Source organism: Meriones unguiculatus, chromosome 10 (assembly GCF_030254825.1).
Source record: "Meriones unguiculatus strain TT.TT164.6M chromosome 10, Bangor_MerUng_6.1, whole genome shotgun sequence".
Taxonomy (NCBI): Eukaryota; Metazoa; Chordata; class Mammalia; order Rodentia; family Muridae; genus Meriones; species Meriones unguiculatus.
Window position 1 is genome coordinate 70,600,338 of NC_083358.1, and position 16,224 is coordinate 70,616,561.

A 16,224-nucleotide genomic window follows, 5' to 3' on the forward strand; every position below is an offset into this window, starting at 1 on the left:
GCCCTTTTTAAACCAACTTAAAGCTGCTCTAAAATATTAATTTTTGTGAAATTCAAAAGGTTGGTTATTATCCTTAAGTAATTTCCTAAAACTGCCAGGTGAAAATACACAGGGTATATTTGCTGTTTATTACATGAGTAAGTATACCAGTATAGTATTTTTAGCATTGTCCTGTGCTTTATATATACTTCAGGTACAGAATATGATGACTTTTTCAGACAGTCTTACTGTTACTTTGCCTTCCTCCCTCCCAAGAGCCCCCAGTTTTTTCTATTTCCTTGAACATCAGATCATTAGTAACTGGATATTCATGTCTCTATTTTTTCCCACCCAACACCACCCCTCACTTATCATCTTATCCGCCCTCTCCACTCCCACCCAACCCTCACCCCCAGCAATGGTCCCTGACTTACTTTCCTGGACACTGGAGTTACTCAGCTTATCTATTCACAGGTGAAGAGTTGGAGCTAGGTACCTCTGATGAGAGAGAACACACAATGTTTGTCCTTTGGGTCTGGGTCACCTCTCTCACTTTGATCATTTCTAGTTCCATCCATTTACCTTCAAAGTTCATGACTTCATTTTTATCTACAGCTGGGTAGTGCTCCACAGTGTATATGTACCGCATTTTCATTAGCCGTTCATCGGTTGGGGGACATTTAAGCTATTTCCATTTTCTACCTGTCATGAATAGAGCAACAATGAAAGTAGCTGAGCAAGAATCTAGAATAGGATGGCAAGTCCTTTTAACGTGGGCAACATACAGTAATTTCTTTTCAGCTTTTTGAGGGTTTGACACACTGATTTCCAGAGTGGATGGACCAATTTATAATCCCACCAATAGTTAATGAAGGTTTTCTTTTCCCCACATTGTCTCTACCCAACAATTTTTGGCTGTTATTTGGCTGATCTTTACCTTTCTGGTTGAGGTAAGATGAAATCTCAAATTTGTTTTGATTTTTATTAGGGATAATGAACATTCTTTTCAAGATATTTCTTACTTATTTTTTTTTATTTCTTCTTTTGAGAATTCTTTGTTCAGACCCCAAACTCACCTTTGAATGGGTGATTTGTGGATTTGATTCTTCATGTTTTTTGCTTGTTCTAATGAGAATTATGGTTTCTTTGAAAAACACAGAAATATGGGAATATGTTTTCAATTTTAATTCCAGGTGTGGAGATATGGGGCTGCTTCACAGTATTTGCTTTCAGTTTGCTTCATGGTCTGGTGGGGAGGTGATTTTGCCAGCTGCAGATAGCTTCTGCAAATATGTGGCCTTTGAAATTCTGGGAATTTATTTATTTACGATATTTTTATTATTTATTTATTTTATGTATGGGTATGGGTACTCTATCTGCATGTACACATGCATGCCAGAAGGGGGCATCAGATCCCCAGAGTATAGATGGTTGTAAGCCACTATGTGGTTGCTGGGAATTGAACTCAGGACCTCTGGAAGAGCAGGCAGCGCTCTTAACCGCTGAGCCATTTCTCCAGCACCCTCTGGTACCTCTTCAGAGGGTCTATAAACGGTAAGGCTGGTTGTGGTTGGTTGGTGGTTGAACGCTGTTGGGTGAAGTAGTTGTTTGCAGAGAAGAAATTAAATATCCTGCTAACGAAGACCAAACTTGCCACAGGGAACTCAACACCCCTCAACAGCAGAGTCTGACGGTAACAACTCTCCTTTCCCTCTCTACTCTTTTTTTTTTTTTCCTCTTCTATCTAATGTTAGGGGTTTGAAAGAGAAGAAGAAAGCCAGGAGGTGGTGGTGTGTGCCTTTAATCCCAGAACCCGGGAAGCAAGGATCACTGAGCTTGAGGCCAGCCTTGTCTACAGAGTGGGTTTCAGAACAGCCAGCGCTACACAGAGAAACCCTGTCTAGTAACCCGCCACACCTCCCCTCCCCCCATAAAAAAGAAGGGGAGGGAAGAAAGGGGGTGGGAGAGAAAAGAACCCACAAAGGAGCAAGTGTTGGCTACAGCTTGATTGTGTTGGTTATTCAGTTCTTCACATATTTTAAAGGTTTACATTAAACCTCTATCAGATGTCTATCTGGCAAGGATTCTCCCCCGTCCTGTGGGCTTCCTCCTCATGCAATTGGTTCTTCCTGTCATTGTGCAGACAACTGTAGTTTTTATAGTCAGTTTCTGTGTAAGCTAATGGATGCAGGTCTGATTTCTTTTATTTATTTGTTTGTTTGTTTTGGTATGTGAACAAACAGCTTTCCCAGCACCATTTGTTAGAGATGCTTTCTTACCTCAAGCCCAAGTTTTTGGCTTTTTTTGTTGTTGTTAAATATGTAATAGCTGAAGTTACATGAGTTTGGGTCTTTGACCGTTGGTCTCCGTGTCTGTTGTTGTGCCAGAATCACACTGTTTTTACTGCTGTGGCGCTGCTATGTCTTGAAAACTGGGCTGCTAATTCCTCCAGCACTGTTCATTTTGTTCAGGATTGTTTTGGCTATCTGGGGTCTTTCGTGGTTTCTTATCGATTTTAGGATAGTTTTTCTACTTCTGTGAAGCGTGAAATTGGCATTTTGATTGGGATTGCATTGAATCTGTAAATGGCTTCTAGAAAATAGTCGTTTTCACAAATTTAATTCTACCAATCCATGAGCATAGGATGTCTTCTTTCTTTCTTTCTTTCTTTCTTTCTTTCTTTCTTTTCTTTCTTTCTTTTTTTTTTGGTGTCTTTATGTATTTCTTCAGAGGTTTAAAATTTTCATTGTAAAGGTCCTTCAGTTCCTTGATTAGATTTATTCCTAAATATTGTAGTTATGACATCTTATTTGTTTCCACAGTCTCTTAGCTTTGTTGATTTCTCTCTTAGCCCAAAATATTGCTTCCTGTACTTTCTCTAGCTTTGGTTTGTTAGATTAAAAAAAAAAAATTAAGAATGACTGGGTGGTGGTGGTGCATGCCTTTAATCCCAGCTCTGGGGAGGCAGAGGCAGGTGGATCTTTGTGAGTTCTGAGGACAGCCTGGTCTACAGAGCAAGTTCCAGGACAGCCAGAGCTGTTACACAGAGAAACCCTGTCAATAATAATAATGCTACATACATACATATATATATATATACACACACATATATTATATATGTATATATTGGGAAGATTTTCTTTTTCTTTCAACTATGGTGGATGGTACTCTTAGGTATAGTCATCATGTTTGGCCATCATAGCCTTTTTAGGAATTGGAATGCATTACTCCAAGATCTTTTGGCTTTCAAAGTTTTTATTAAGAAATCAGCTATTATTCTAATGGGTTTTCCTTTCTATGTGGCTTGTGTGTATTTCTTCTCTTACAAACTTTAATATCCTCATTGTTCTGCCTATTGAGTATTTTAACTATGATATACCATGAAAATTTTCTTTCTGGTCTTGTCTGTTGGGTGTTCTGTGTGTTTCCTGTGTCTGCACGAGCACCTTTCCTTAGTTTGAGGAGGTTCCTTCCATGGTCTTGATAAAGATCTAGTCTATGCCATTGATTTGGGATTTTTCATGCTCGTCTATGACTTTAGTTTGTATATTTGGTTTTTCCATGGTGTCCCATATTTTCTTCATGTTCCTTTCCTGTGTGAATTTTTTTTATTTTTCCATAATCCTTGCTTATTTTGTCTAGACCCTCTACTTTGTCTTCAAGATCTCATATTCTGTCTTTGGCTTGCTTCATTTCTATTTGTGAGGCTTTTGTTTGAATTTTCTAGATAATTCAAATAATTATAATCCAATAATTCATATAGATAATTCAAAAAATTGGCTTTATCAATTCCATCTTCTTTTCCACTAGAATTTTCTTCACTGTTTCTATGTCTTTATTAAATTCTTCATTTAAAATCCTGAGTTGTCTTTGTCATTTCTATGAGCCGTGAGCACCCCTTGAGTGCTTATTCTCTTAACTCCTTTCTCTTCAATTTCATTGAGTTGTTTCCTCGTATCTTCTTTAAACTCCTTGAATTCTTTGATGAAGTTCATAATTTTTCTCTCAAAATTCTGTGTCCTAAGGGTTTTATCTAGGTAATTGTCATCAGCAAACATTTCTGCAGGACTGGTGAGTTTTAGAGAGGAAATACTGACTTGATCATTTATAAAGTTTGTAGTTTTATGAAGACATCTGGGCCCATGTCTTATTTTGTTAGTTCTATATCCAATGTAGGCAGATCAAGTAGAGGCAGAAGAGAGGATGTATGGGGGGCAGGGGGTTGGACCTAAAGGCTAGAAATATCTTACATGAAATGTAGTAGGCGTATATGCAGGATGTGTGTCTTGGACAACTCCAAGAGTATGGAGGGTCAAACTGGAAATGAGGGGGCTGTGGCAGGCAGGATCAGGCAGACTTACCAGTATAGACCCTGAAGAAGGATGTGCAGGATCTGGCTGAGTGATGAGGTTGGATATCAATGTTAATATTTAAGAGAAGGACTAAAATTAGTTCTACTGCTTTGACACATAGGATTCTAACTAATAGTAGACAAGAGGTCTGATGAGGGACAATTTCCTCAGTGTGTTACATTTTATATTATTGAGAAGACATGCTTGCACCCCTTATCACTAAGGAATGAGCACCAACATATCATTTACTATCTGAACATGCTAACCTTACTAGCAAACATTGCTATTCGGTTCATTTGTTCTGTGTTAACCCCACTCCCTGCCTCAATGTACCTGGTGAGTACAAGGTTGATACCAGCAAAAACCAACTTGACTTGGTGATTCCTGAAGTGCCTGAGCCCAAACATCCCAGAATGGAGGAAGAGTTCAAAGGACGATGCCAAGAAACGGTAGACATGTCAAGTACTGAAAAATGTGACAGACCGCTTGACCAGTGGTCAAGGGCAGGACTGAACTCCAGGCTGATCGACAGCCTCCCTTCCCCCCAACCCCCACACAATGTACTAGCTGCTTAAGGTATAACATAGACCTCTTGGGTCCTAATCTACTGTCTTCTCAGTTTGCTGTCAGCTTTAACATGTACTTGCTACATGGCCTTGAATTCCAGTTTTAGAAACGCTATCCAAACACTATTTCCCAGATCTCGTGATTTCAGAGACAGAATTTTTTTCTCACAATCATTCAGGGAATGTTGTCAACTTTTTCTCTGTTGAGCAAGCATACTAAGCGTATACATGCATGCATACAAACACACACACCACACTAAGCAAATGAACACACTCTCCCACCCCTTCTTCTTTGTTTTAAGCTGGTAAGACAAGTTCATATGCTCCTTCTAAAGCTCTCAACAGAGATTAAAGACACAAACTTTAAACAATGCCTTCGGCTTCACCTCTACATCTTCTCTAAATAAGAAAAGGACACTTTATCCTCAAAAATTGTAATCATTGAAAAGGAAAATTTCTTTAAAATATAAGCTTGATCTCATTCAATTTCGTGATGTTTCTTACGCCGCCACTGTGATTATTCAATCTAACACCTTGTACCCCAGGATCTGTTGCTGGTCATCCAGCCCAGGAACAGAAGGGGGTGTGCTGTGAAAGGATTCCTCAGTCTCGCCCCTCATCTTGTGCCTTAGGGCAGTTGACTCACGGATTATATTCTATTCTGATCATTCACTGTGGCCGAAAAGCCATGTGAAACACTCAAGTGAACTTAGTATAGCGTTTAGAAGATGAATCAGTTTCCCAAGGTGATCATGTGATTTATTTCCTTCAACTTCTCCTCCGTGCTCCTGGGAGACCAAACCAGGAACCTGTGCTCACAGACCATACTGTCCGCGAGCCCTTTAGAAAGCGTTCCAAGGCGGGGTCAGTGAGGTGAGGATGGAGCGCTGGCGGCGAAGACAGGCGCCTTACGCACTGACAATTCCGAACACTTTCACGGAGGAGGCTCAGAACTCCCAGATCCAGCCCCGCGGTCCATTGCTTTCTCGGCAGGTGTCCATCCCTGCCCCAGGCCAACAGCATCCTCAGGCCTGGATTAAATGGACTTTACCTGTATCTCTGTGGGAGCAGGAATGCAGAACATTTGTCTGATTCCCCAAGGCTCAGACTCAGCTGTGGATTACTTTCCAAGAAGACTTGAATCACTTTTCTTTGCACATGCTATTTAGAGAGGATTTCTGGTTTCCATTCTGTTAAATGCTCCTCCTAGCAGTAGCAGCTCTTGGGACAAGGGAGATGCTGTGAGCAAAGCCACCAGAAGTGAGGAGGTGGCTCTTCGTCTCCCATCCCTGTTCTTTTTGTTTCAAGCTTGTAAGGCAAGTTCACATGCTTCTCTTAAATTCTCACCCGAGATTAAAGACTCAGACTTTGATCAGTGCCTTGGGCTTTGCCTCAAGCACAAGAGCAGCTATTACTATGAAGAAGAAAAAAATATGGGGGAGGGGCCCCTCCTTTCCTCTGGCTTTACCCACACTGCTCAGATCCTCAGGTCAGAGCTTTCTAGCCCCGGCTTCACCTTCCCTGGGTCTTTCTTCCTCACTCAGGGAATGAGCCGCTTGCCTTAGCGGTAAATGTTAATGTTCTCCTGTCCTTACTGTAGCAAGCCCCAGGGACCTGGTGAAGGGGACATTACTCTCCTGAAAGGCATTCTTTGCAACTTGCCAGATCACCTCTACTCACCTCTAATACTGCAGCGTGCTTTCCACAAAGAGATAATAAGTCACTCACTCAATGTAAAAAGTTCCTGACTTCATACCCTTTCAAAGACATTGGTGTAGTAGACCACCAAAATGTCCCTTTCCAGTGCTGGAAGTGTAACACTAATAAAGGTTCTCAGAGAACTATAGCTTCCTAATGTCCTTTAAACTATCTAAATTTAAATAATTATATTTAAATATGTAAATGATCTAAAGCCCTGTTCAAATTAGGGTGGTAATCTACTCATGGATCTTAGTGGGTTAATACCAATGTATCTTTTAATAAAAAAAAAATTGAAAAGACACTAAGCATGTTTCCTTGAATTTTCACTTGCTTTCTGTTTATGTAGATTCATGTATGTATATTGTTTTTTGTTTTATTGAGTCAGGTTCTCGCCATGTAACTTAGCTATTATGGAATTTACTATATAGAATAATCTGGCCTCAAACTTTTCTATATATTTTCTTTGGCCTCCTGAGTGCTAGGATTACAGGTGTGCCCCATCTTCCAATGATCAGCATCCAAAAGCTTGGGGGTTATTTATTCCAGCACTAAGACTAAGCTACCGTGAGCCTGTGGTTTCTCCTATGTGGCCTCATTAATATCCAGTCCCACCCTCACAGCGTCACCCTAGGACAGACATTTCTATTCAGGTAATCATGAGCCAACATAACTTCAGCCCATGTTCATCATTCAGGGCCCTCAGTTTCCAAAGAACATCCTTCCCTGGACAAATCCTTCTTTAACTACCAAGCCTTTGTGAAACAAGCTAGCTTCTGCCATCTGGCTGTGCAGCAGCCTGCAGTTGCCTGCTTTGCCTCTCTCTCTTCTGCCACTTCTTTGTTTCTTCAGGGTTCACACCTGCCTTCTCTTCCTTCTGCACAAGTCTGAAGCAGCAACCCCACCCCTCCTGCCAGGCATCCTAGCAATCCTCTGAGCACACTCCCGCCAAGGTACAGCATACTTCACCCGCTGTCCTCCTTCTTCCTTTTGGAAAACCTTGGTATGGTATCTTTCACCTTCCACAGACCCTCATTGCTGCTGCCCTCATGGTTCATAGTTCATTTTTCCATATTTCTGTCTTATTTTTCCAAGGAGCTTGGAAGCTTCAGTTTTCTTTTGCCACCCACAGCATTGGCAGTTGAAGACCTTTTTAAGTTATCTTAATGATGGATTTCTCCTATACTACACATGACCTAATAGTTTAGCATCTGGTCATTGGTTTTGAGAAGTACTATGTGATTTATTTTTTTATTTTTCCATCCATTCTCACTTTCTAAAATGAAAGATAGTATTTATTTTATACGCTTAATTTTTAAGTATTTGCAGAAATGCTGGTGACATGTAAATAGATCTGTAAATGTGTAGTCACAGTAACTTGTGACTCTTGACCTCAAGTTTTTAACATTTTTATATCTGGAGGGCACTGAATCCTCACTAGGCATCATTTTGAAATAGTTGTTCACAGTCACGATAGAACACTTTAGAATGTTAGAAGTCATCTCATCTACCCAACCGCACTTGAAAATGGAGATTTTACGACATTTAAACCAGATGTATCTTGGTTCCTCTTTTCCCACCCTTTTCCCTTTCCCTCCTCCCTTCTCTACCACCAACACCCTCATCTCTAGAAAGCTCTCTCCCCTCTTTAACTGGTTTGAGTTTGTAGGTTTTGCACTTTAATCAGGGCTGTCTATAGATCTTAAGTTCATAAGTAACCATCAGGACCTGGTTGTGTACCAATGGCTTCCCCCTCCCCCAGAATCTGTCACTTGCCAACAGATCAACATTTAGCATTATTCTACATTAAATATCGATTATGCTCCTAATGTGTTTATTCTTTAACGCCATTAAATAGAAGACACCACTTAGGAAATAATTAACATCTAATTATAACAAAGCCAAGAGTATGGACAGGAATAATTTTAACTCTAAAATCGCAAAGATTTTCATTGCTGAACTTTGATGCACAATTTATAGATCTACGAAAAGTGCTGCTTCACATCACTAACATAAAGCAAGGGCCCTCAGGAGTCCTGCTTGGAGTTTGGTTTGTTTTTCAGGGGAGGATAAGGAGGGAGCTTGAGGAATATTTTGCATAGCTCCCTTTTCTAAAAGGCTAGCAATTATGCATGCAGCTGCTAGAAGCCTTTGGCAACAAGGACATGGGAGGGATTTGACAAAGACCACTGAGTGCCATAATACATGCCTTTACTGCTCCTTTATTATTTGGGGGAATAAAACCAAGTTGAGCAATTACTTTTAACTCTCTATAAATCCCATGAGCTAGTCTAAAGAGACATTCAGCTGAAAAATTCTCAGTGACCAGATCGGCTTGCTGTTTTGTTTTGTTGGCTGATCTACTTAAGGCTTCAAAAAAAAAAAGTGTTCTATTTACTTGAGTTCTTTGTCACTGAAGAGAATGACCTCAAGTTCCTGTGTTAGGAGATAAAGCAGCATTAAGCTGGGCAGAGGAGTTAGCCCACCTGGGTGGAGCTCATCTGAGATTAGGGCTGTGACTCTTTGCCTCAGAGTAGAGAGAGACTTAAGGACAGTGTCTTCATGGGAATCTGCTATTTCTCTCATTGTTGGAAGTAAAGTTCTTCCTGCCTGAAAGAAATAAGGTGAGACTTTTTATTCAACCATGGAGCCTCGCGGGTGACTCTAAATTAAGTAACTGATTCCTACCTTTGATTTACCCTGTGAAATCGCAGTCCTGCAGAATTTGTAAAATAAGAAAAAAGCGAGTTGAAATCTCTTATTTAAATGAAAGGGCAGAAACTTCCATGAGGGTGAAATCGACCAATTGTGATCTATTGGTAGAGCTCCTGCTTAGCACATGCAAGGTTCTGGTGTTGAGTTCCAGCACAGAGGCAAATAAAAAATAAAGGCAATGATTTCATACAGGCTGTTACGTCATTATGTCATTGCACACGCAAACAGCAGTAATTTGTCTCATTTACAGAAAAATTACTTCATGGGAAATGTAAAGTATTAGCCCCACTGACTGAAAAGCAATGACTGTTAGTGTTTTCACTGTGTCAGTGTGGTCCCTCTTCGGCATAGATGCACACAAATTCAAATTCACACACTGTGTGTAACTTGGCAATACAGCCACTTCCTTTTGAATGTTAGTGTAACAATCACTTAGATTGCTTTGTGTAAAAGTGTTGACTCTTCACTTGAGCCCAACAAGTGACTAAGAGCCGGAAAAATGGGCTGTCTTCGCTCTACAGCCATTGTGGATTCTAAGAACAACAAGGTGGGTTGGTACACGCCTTTATGTTGAGAGATTGCATTTCACACACAGAGCCAAGTGCGTGCAAGGTCACAGATGACCTGCCAAAATGAGGGCCAGGATTGGACACTGAAACAGGAGCTTTAAGAAACCAGATTGCTAGAGGCCTCCCTCTTGATTAGTATCTTTAGGTGTACAGATTTTAGTAGGTTTATCCTATATTATATGACTATATGAGTGAGTATATACCGTGTGCATCTTCCTACTTCTGGAACAGCTCACTCAGGATGATCCTTTCCAAATCCCACCATTTACCTGCAAATTTCATGATTTCTTTGTTTTTTATTGCTGAGTAATACTCCATTGGGTAGATGTACCACAATTTCTGTATCCATTCTTCAGTTGAGGGGCATCTGGGTTGTTTCCAGCTTCTGGCTATTAAAAATAAAGCTGCTATAAACATGGTTGAGCAAATGTCCTTATTGTGTACTTGAACCTCTTTTGGATATATGCCTAGGAGTGGTATGGCTGGATCTTGAGGAAGCACTATTCCTAGTTGTCTGAGAAAGTGCCAGATTGATTTCCAGAGTGGTTGTACAAGTTTACATTACCACCAGCAGTGGAGGAGGGTTCCCCTTTCTCCACAACCTCTCCAGCATGTGTTGTCACTTGAGTTTTTCATCTTGGCCATTCTGATGGGTATAAGGTGAGATCTCAGGGTCGTTTTGATTTGCATTTCCCTGATGGCTAATGACGTTGAGCATTTCTTTAAGTGTTTCTCTGCCATTCTACATTCCTCTACAGAGAATTCTCTGTTTAGCTCTTTTTCCATTTTTTAATTGGATTACTTGATTTGTTGCTTTTCAACTTCTTTAGTTCTTTATATATACTGGATATTAGCCTTCTGTCAGATATAGGGTTGGTGAAGATTCTTTCCCAATCTGTAGGCGTCCGTTTTGTTTTGAGGACGGTGTCCTTTGCTTTACAGATGCTCAATCCCCATCCCAAAAGGCAAAGAGGATGGACACCAGAAGAAGAAAACAGGAAACAAGTTAGGAGCCTCCCACAGAGGGCCTCTGAAAGGCTCTGCCCTGCAGACTATCAAAGCAGATGTTGAGACTTTTTTTTTAGTTGTTTTTAGTTTGTTTTTTTTTAAGATTTATTTATTTGTTATGTACACAACATTTTGTCTGCATGTACACCTGTATAACAGAAGAGGGCACCAGATCTCAATATAGATGGTTGTGAGCCACCATGTGGTTGCTGGGAATTGAACTCAGGACCTCTGCAAGAGCAGTCAGTGCTCCTAACCTCTGAGCCATCTCTCCAGCCCCCAGATGTTGAGACTTATGGCCAAACTTTGGACAGAATGCAGGGAATCTTATGAAAGAAGTAGGAAATAATAGTAAGATATGGAGAGGACAGGAGGTCCACAAGGAGAGCAACAGAACCAAAAAATTTGAGCACAGGGGTCTTTCCTGAGATTCATACTCCAACCAAGTACCATGCATGGAGATAACCTAGAACCCCTGCACAGATGTAGCCCATGGCAGTTCATTGTCCAAGTGGGTTCCATAGTAATGGGAACAGGGACTGCTTCTGACATGAACTGATTGGCCTGCTCTTTAATCACCTCCCCCTGAGGGGGGAGCAGCCTTACCAGGCCACAGAGGAAGAAAATGCAGCCACTCCTGAGGAGACCTAACAGACTAAAGAAAAAGAAACCCTCGCCTACCAGTGGACTTGGGTAGGGGCGTGTGTGAAGAAGGAGGAGGAAGGGGGGGTTTGGGAAGGAAGGAGGGAGGGAACTAGAGGGTGGATACAAAGTAAATAAAGTGTAATTAAAAATAAAATTAAATTTAAAAAAATAAAGAAGAAACCAGCTTGCTCCTCGGGAGCAAGAAGGACTTCTTCCCACTACCTAGCAGTACTAATAATGACCGTCAAGAGGGCAATTTAGCCAGAACTGCTCAGTTAAGTGAACCTCTTGCCCTGCTGCCCAATTCTTCCTCTATTTAAATCCACATCTCCTGCCAACTCCTTGAAGATAGTCTTACGGGGACACCAAACCCCTTTACAATCTCCTTACTCCTCTTTTACCACAAATTCTCTCTTTAAACGGCATTTGGGGATGAGTGCTTGAGCCCAGCCTATTGAGAACCACAAAACCTGGTAGCTAAATACAGCTTGTAGAGCTCTCTAAAGCCTAGGATTTCACCCCAAACTTTGATGTCAACAGTGCACTTGCCAAGATTCCAGGCAGATTCGAGTATATTTTAAACTCCTTTCCTTTTCTTTCGGTTTTTGGAGGCAAGGTTTCTCTGTGTAGCTTTGGCTGTCCCAGGCATGCTTTGTAGACCAGGCTGACCTCGAATTCACAGAGATTTGCCTGGCCCTCCCTCCCTAAGTGCACCACCACTCCCAGACCCTTGCTGCTTTTTTTTTTTAACCATGAACCTACATATATATTGTTTTACCTTGTAACTAATTGATTACTTCAAAACCAAGACCCACAGTCAAATATCTATCTTGCTTTTCCTGTATAGGCTACACTTGTAGGTAACTAATCTGTAGAACAAACACCCATCTCCAGTCCACACCCCCTTTTGTGATACTACAGATAAAACACCAGGTTCTAGGCAAGTGCTGCACCATTGAACCCCATCCCAGACTCAAGAATTTTCTTTTAAACAGTAGTTCAACTTACAGTGGAAAATGATTACCTCATAACATCACCATTTTGAATGTCTATGTGAATTAATGACCTGACACAATGAATGCCAATGTCTCCCTGCATCATAAAAAGACAAATAGTCAGACATTAGGGAAGAATGAAAACTGGTCAAGCAACAGTTATCAGAAAATCCAGAGAACAAAAGAGTGTGCTGATGAACTCCATCATAAGACACCCCCCAAACACCCAACAATATGTGACACCTTGTGTTAAGTGGGCAGATTTGTCGACCGATGGACAAAAGAGAGAGAATAAAATGGAGGATAAATCCACATGCTGTGACATAAAAGATATACCACCTCAAAAGCATGTCTTTTGCTTTTTTGAGACAAGATCTTACTCTATATCCTAGGCTAACCTGAAACTCATTAGCTAGCCCAAGCTGGCCTTCAGCTCTCAGTGGTCCCAAGCATCCTCAGTACTCACATTACACACATGAACCATCATTCCTCTTCAGGGCAGGGCATGCATGCATACCTTGGACAGGTCACCAGAAGGGGCTTCTAGAAGGACAATGAATCTCTATGAGTTAGCCTGAGATTTAGAAAGTGTTTGGCTTACAGTAGTTCAAAGCTGTGCCACTTTTTCTATGTAGTTTTTCTACATCCATTCATAATAAAAACAATGCAGCTCTTTCTTGATCTTCTCATCACCCACTTGGGAAACACTACTGTAGGTCTAAGGACTATTCTGCCTGTGAGCTTTACCGTGAATACTTTTCTCTAAGCTGAAAGGTGCTTTCCTGTAAGTAGAACTTCTTAAATTCTTTTCATACCTCCAAAATACACCACTGTTCCTTATCTCATTCTGAGTCAGATGTTGGTTTTCCCAGAAATTGAAAGTATTCAAATATTTTACAGAAATTCTGGCTACGATCTACCTAAAGATCTAGCTACAGGCTGGTAATATTCTGGTCTCTTGGCCTTTATTGTTACCCTACTATCCTCCCCAACCTAAACAAAAATCATCACTTTTTAACCAAATGAGAAAGGTGTATGCATTTTAGAAAGATCCCCTATACCTACTGACAGCACATGACTACCCTGGGACCCAACAATTCTACTCCCAAATACTCACCAAGAGAAGAGATGGTATATGCTTACAAATAATTATACAAAATGTTCTTTGTAACTTTGTTTAAGAGCCTGACCCAAAACTAGAGACCACCCAAATGGCTGACAGTAGAGAAGAGAATGTGTAATATATTTATGTAATTGATGCAAGGCCACATTTTTTTAAAAAGGGACAAATGACTAATAAATGGAACAACACAAAATAATTTCAAAAAGATTATGCTAGCAGAAAGCACTGAACTCAAAAACATGTGGGACATTTACAAAAGAAGACAATGATCAACAGGGGAACTGCCTTTTGGGACAGACACACCTAAGTAAGTGCTGTGTGTACTCTATACAGATGGTATGTGGCCAAGTGAGGTTTGGAGGGAGAGGTTGCTGTGTGTTTGTTTGCTTGCTTGTTTGTTTGTTTGTTTTTCTCTGCGGATCTGCCCACACTAGGTAAGAGCTTTAATGGTGGTCAGTGGCCCACCCCCATCCTCATCCCTACAATCATGCTGGCAATAGGCTATATTTTGAAAGAAGCCAGAGCTGCACACGTTTGAGTATGTGTCAAAATATAAAAATTAGCGCGCTGTAATTTACGCAAAATTTTCATCCAAATGGAAAGAGCCCACAACGCTAAAGTAGTGATGTAGATATTAAAGTATTTGTGAATAAACAGTAAGGGGTCTGTGGATTGTTTTGAAACACCATCTACAAATCTAACAGACTAATGTATGATTGGAGATTGTTAATAGAAACATGAGAAAAAAACAAATTGGTTAAGATGCAAACACGAAGACAGACAGCACATAGATTAACTATGGACTTTCAACTTGATTAGATGCTCAGAATAATTCTGGGACAAGGAGATGGATGGCACTTACTGACAATCCAGATGACCTGAGTAGCATCTCTGGAAACCACAAGGTAGAAGGAGCCAATTGACTCATAAACATTACCCTATATCTTTCAGACCCAAACCAAGACAAGCACACACACACACACACACACACACACACACACACACACACACATGAGTAAACATATGAAATAATAAACAATAAAAATAAAATTACCACAATAAAAAATATGCGCAAGGGTAGCAAACGAGATCAACTCATTCCTTCTTTAGAAATCTGTGGGACTTGACTGAGAATGAAACACACATTCCCAGTGCACAGGCCTTGCAGGATCTCCTGAGCTCTGTTTTTATCTCACATGAATTTAGTTCAAGGAGACTCTGCCTTCTGTCTGTTCTTCAAATATAACCGAGGCAGTTTGTTAGCAGAGCTCTACTGCTTCTGTCTGGAACATTCTTCACCTAGATCTTTTAAGTATTTTTCTTTCTTCTCTTGGGTTGGCCATTTTAATCACCTGGTGAAGTAGCTACGTATCACTTAACAAATACTGATGTGCCCAGGTTACCTGTTTCTATGCTGACTTGCTGGCTACTGCTGATCCACACTGAAATTACTTTTTTGTGTGTGAACGTCATAAGCTCTCTGGTCCCTCGCAATATCTGCCTTCGAGAGAGGTGCCTGATGAATACACATGTATAATCTGAGCTCTAGGGAACTGATGCAGGAGAATCATGGAATTCAGAGTTTGAGGGCAGCCTGAGCCATATAGTGAGTCCAAGATCAGGCAGGGCTACATAGCAAGACCTAGTCTACAAACCAAAACACAGACAAGACATGATGGCATGTACCTGAAACCACAGCACTTGGCAATCAGAAGAAGAGGAATCAAGGGTTTAATGTCCTTCTCCATGACAGAGTAAGTTTGATATAACCAGTATGGGCTACATGAGACTGCCATTAAAAAAAAATAGCTGATAACTACAAAGAAATATTAAATAGATGCCTACATGACTGAGTAGCCTGTGAAATAGAATTGACATAAAAGAAAGAAATGAAACTGAAAAATACATATTAGAGGAAGAATTTAAAGTGCTATGATCTTATGATGCTCCACCTGAGGAACAGAGAAGTACAGTGCCACAGTCAGATGCCCAGCAAGACCTACTACAGCAGAAGCAGAAACACCCAGCCTGTACACAGAAAGTGACAAGGCTAGCATTTTTACATTAAGCCGCAGAACTTATCAAACTGTTAGGAGCTGAATGTGATGGTACAAGCCTGTAATCCCAGCACTTGGGGAATCAGAGGCAGGTGGATTTCTGTGAGTATGAGGCCAGCCTAGTCTACAAAGTGAGTCCAGGGCAGCTAAGGGTACACAGACAAACCCTGTCTTGAAAATACCACAAAAGAAAAAGAAAAAGGAGGAGGAAGAAGGAAGGAAGGAAGGAAGGAAGGAAGGTAGGAAGGAAGGAAGGAAGGAAGGAAGGAAGGAAGGAAAATTGATTTTTATTTTGTCCTTTTGTTTTGATTTGTTTGTGTTTTAGTTTTAAGCTGAGTGTAGAAGCCCACATCTACATATATGTAGTCCCTGAACTCAGGAGGCAAATGGAGGAGAAATAGAAAGTTTGAAAATAACCCAGAATACACAGTGAGTTTGAGGGCAGCTTGAGGTATAGAGTGAGACAATATCTCAAAAAACAAAAACCAAAATAGTTTTAAAAAGAAAAAATAAGATT

General features: G+C 40.6%; 1 long non-coding RNA gene across 1 annotated transcript in view; it reads right to left on the minus strand.

Annotated features, from left to right (window-relative positions):
* The window catches only part of LOC132656885 (uncharacterized), a 65,376-nt gene that overhangs the window by 18,463 nt on the left and 30,689 nt on the right, over positions 1-16,224 (minus strand). The window contains exon 2 of the long non-coding RNA XR_009594667.1: positions 12,994-13,070. This is a non-coding gene — a long non-coding RNA (uncharacterized LOC132656885). The remainder of the gene's footprint in view (positions 1-12,993; positions 13,071-16,224) is intronic.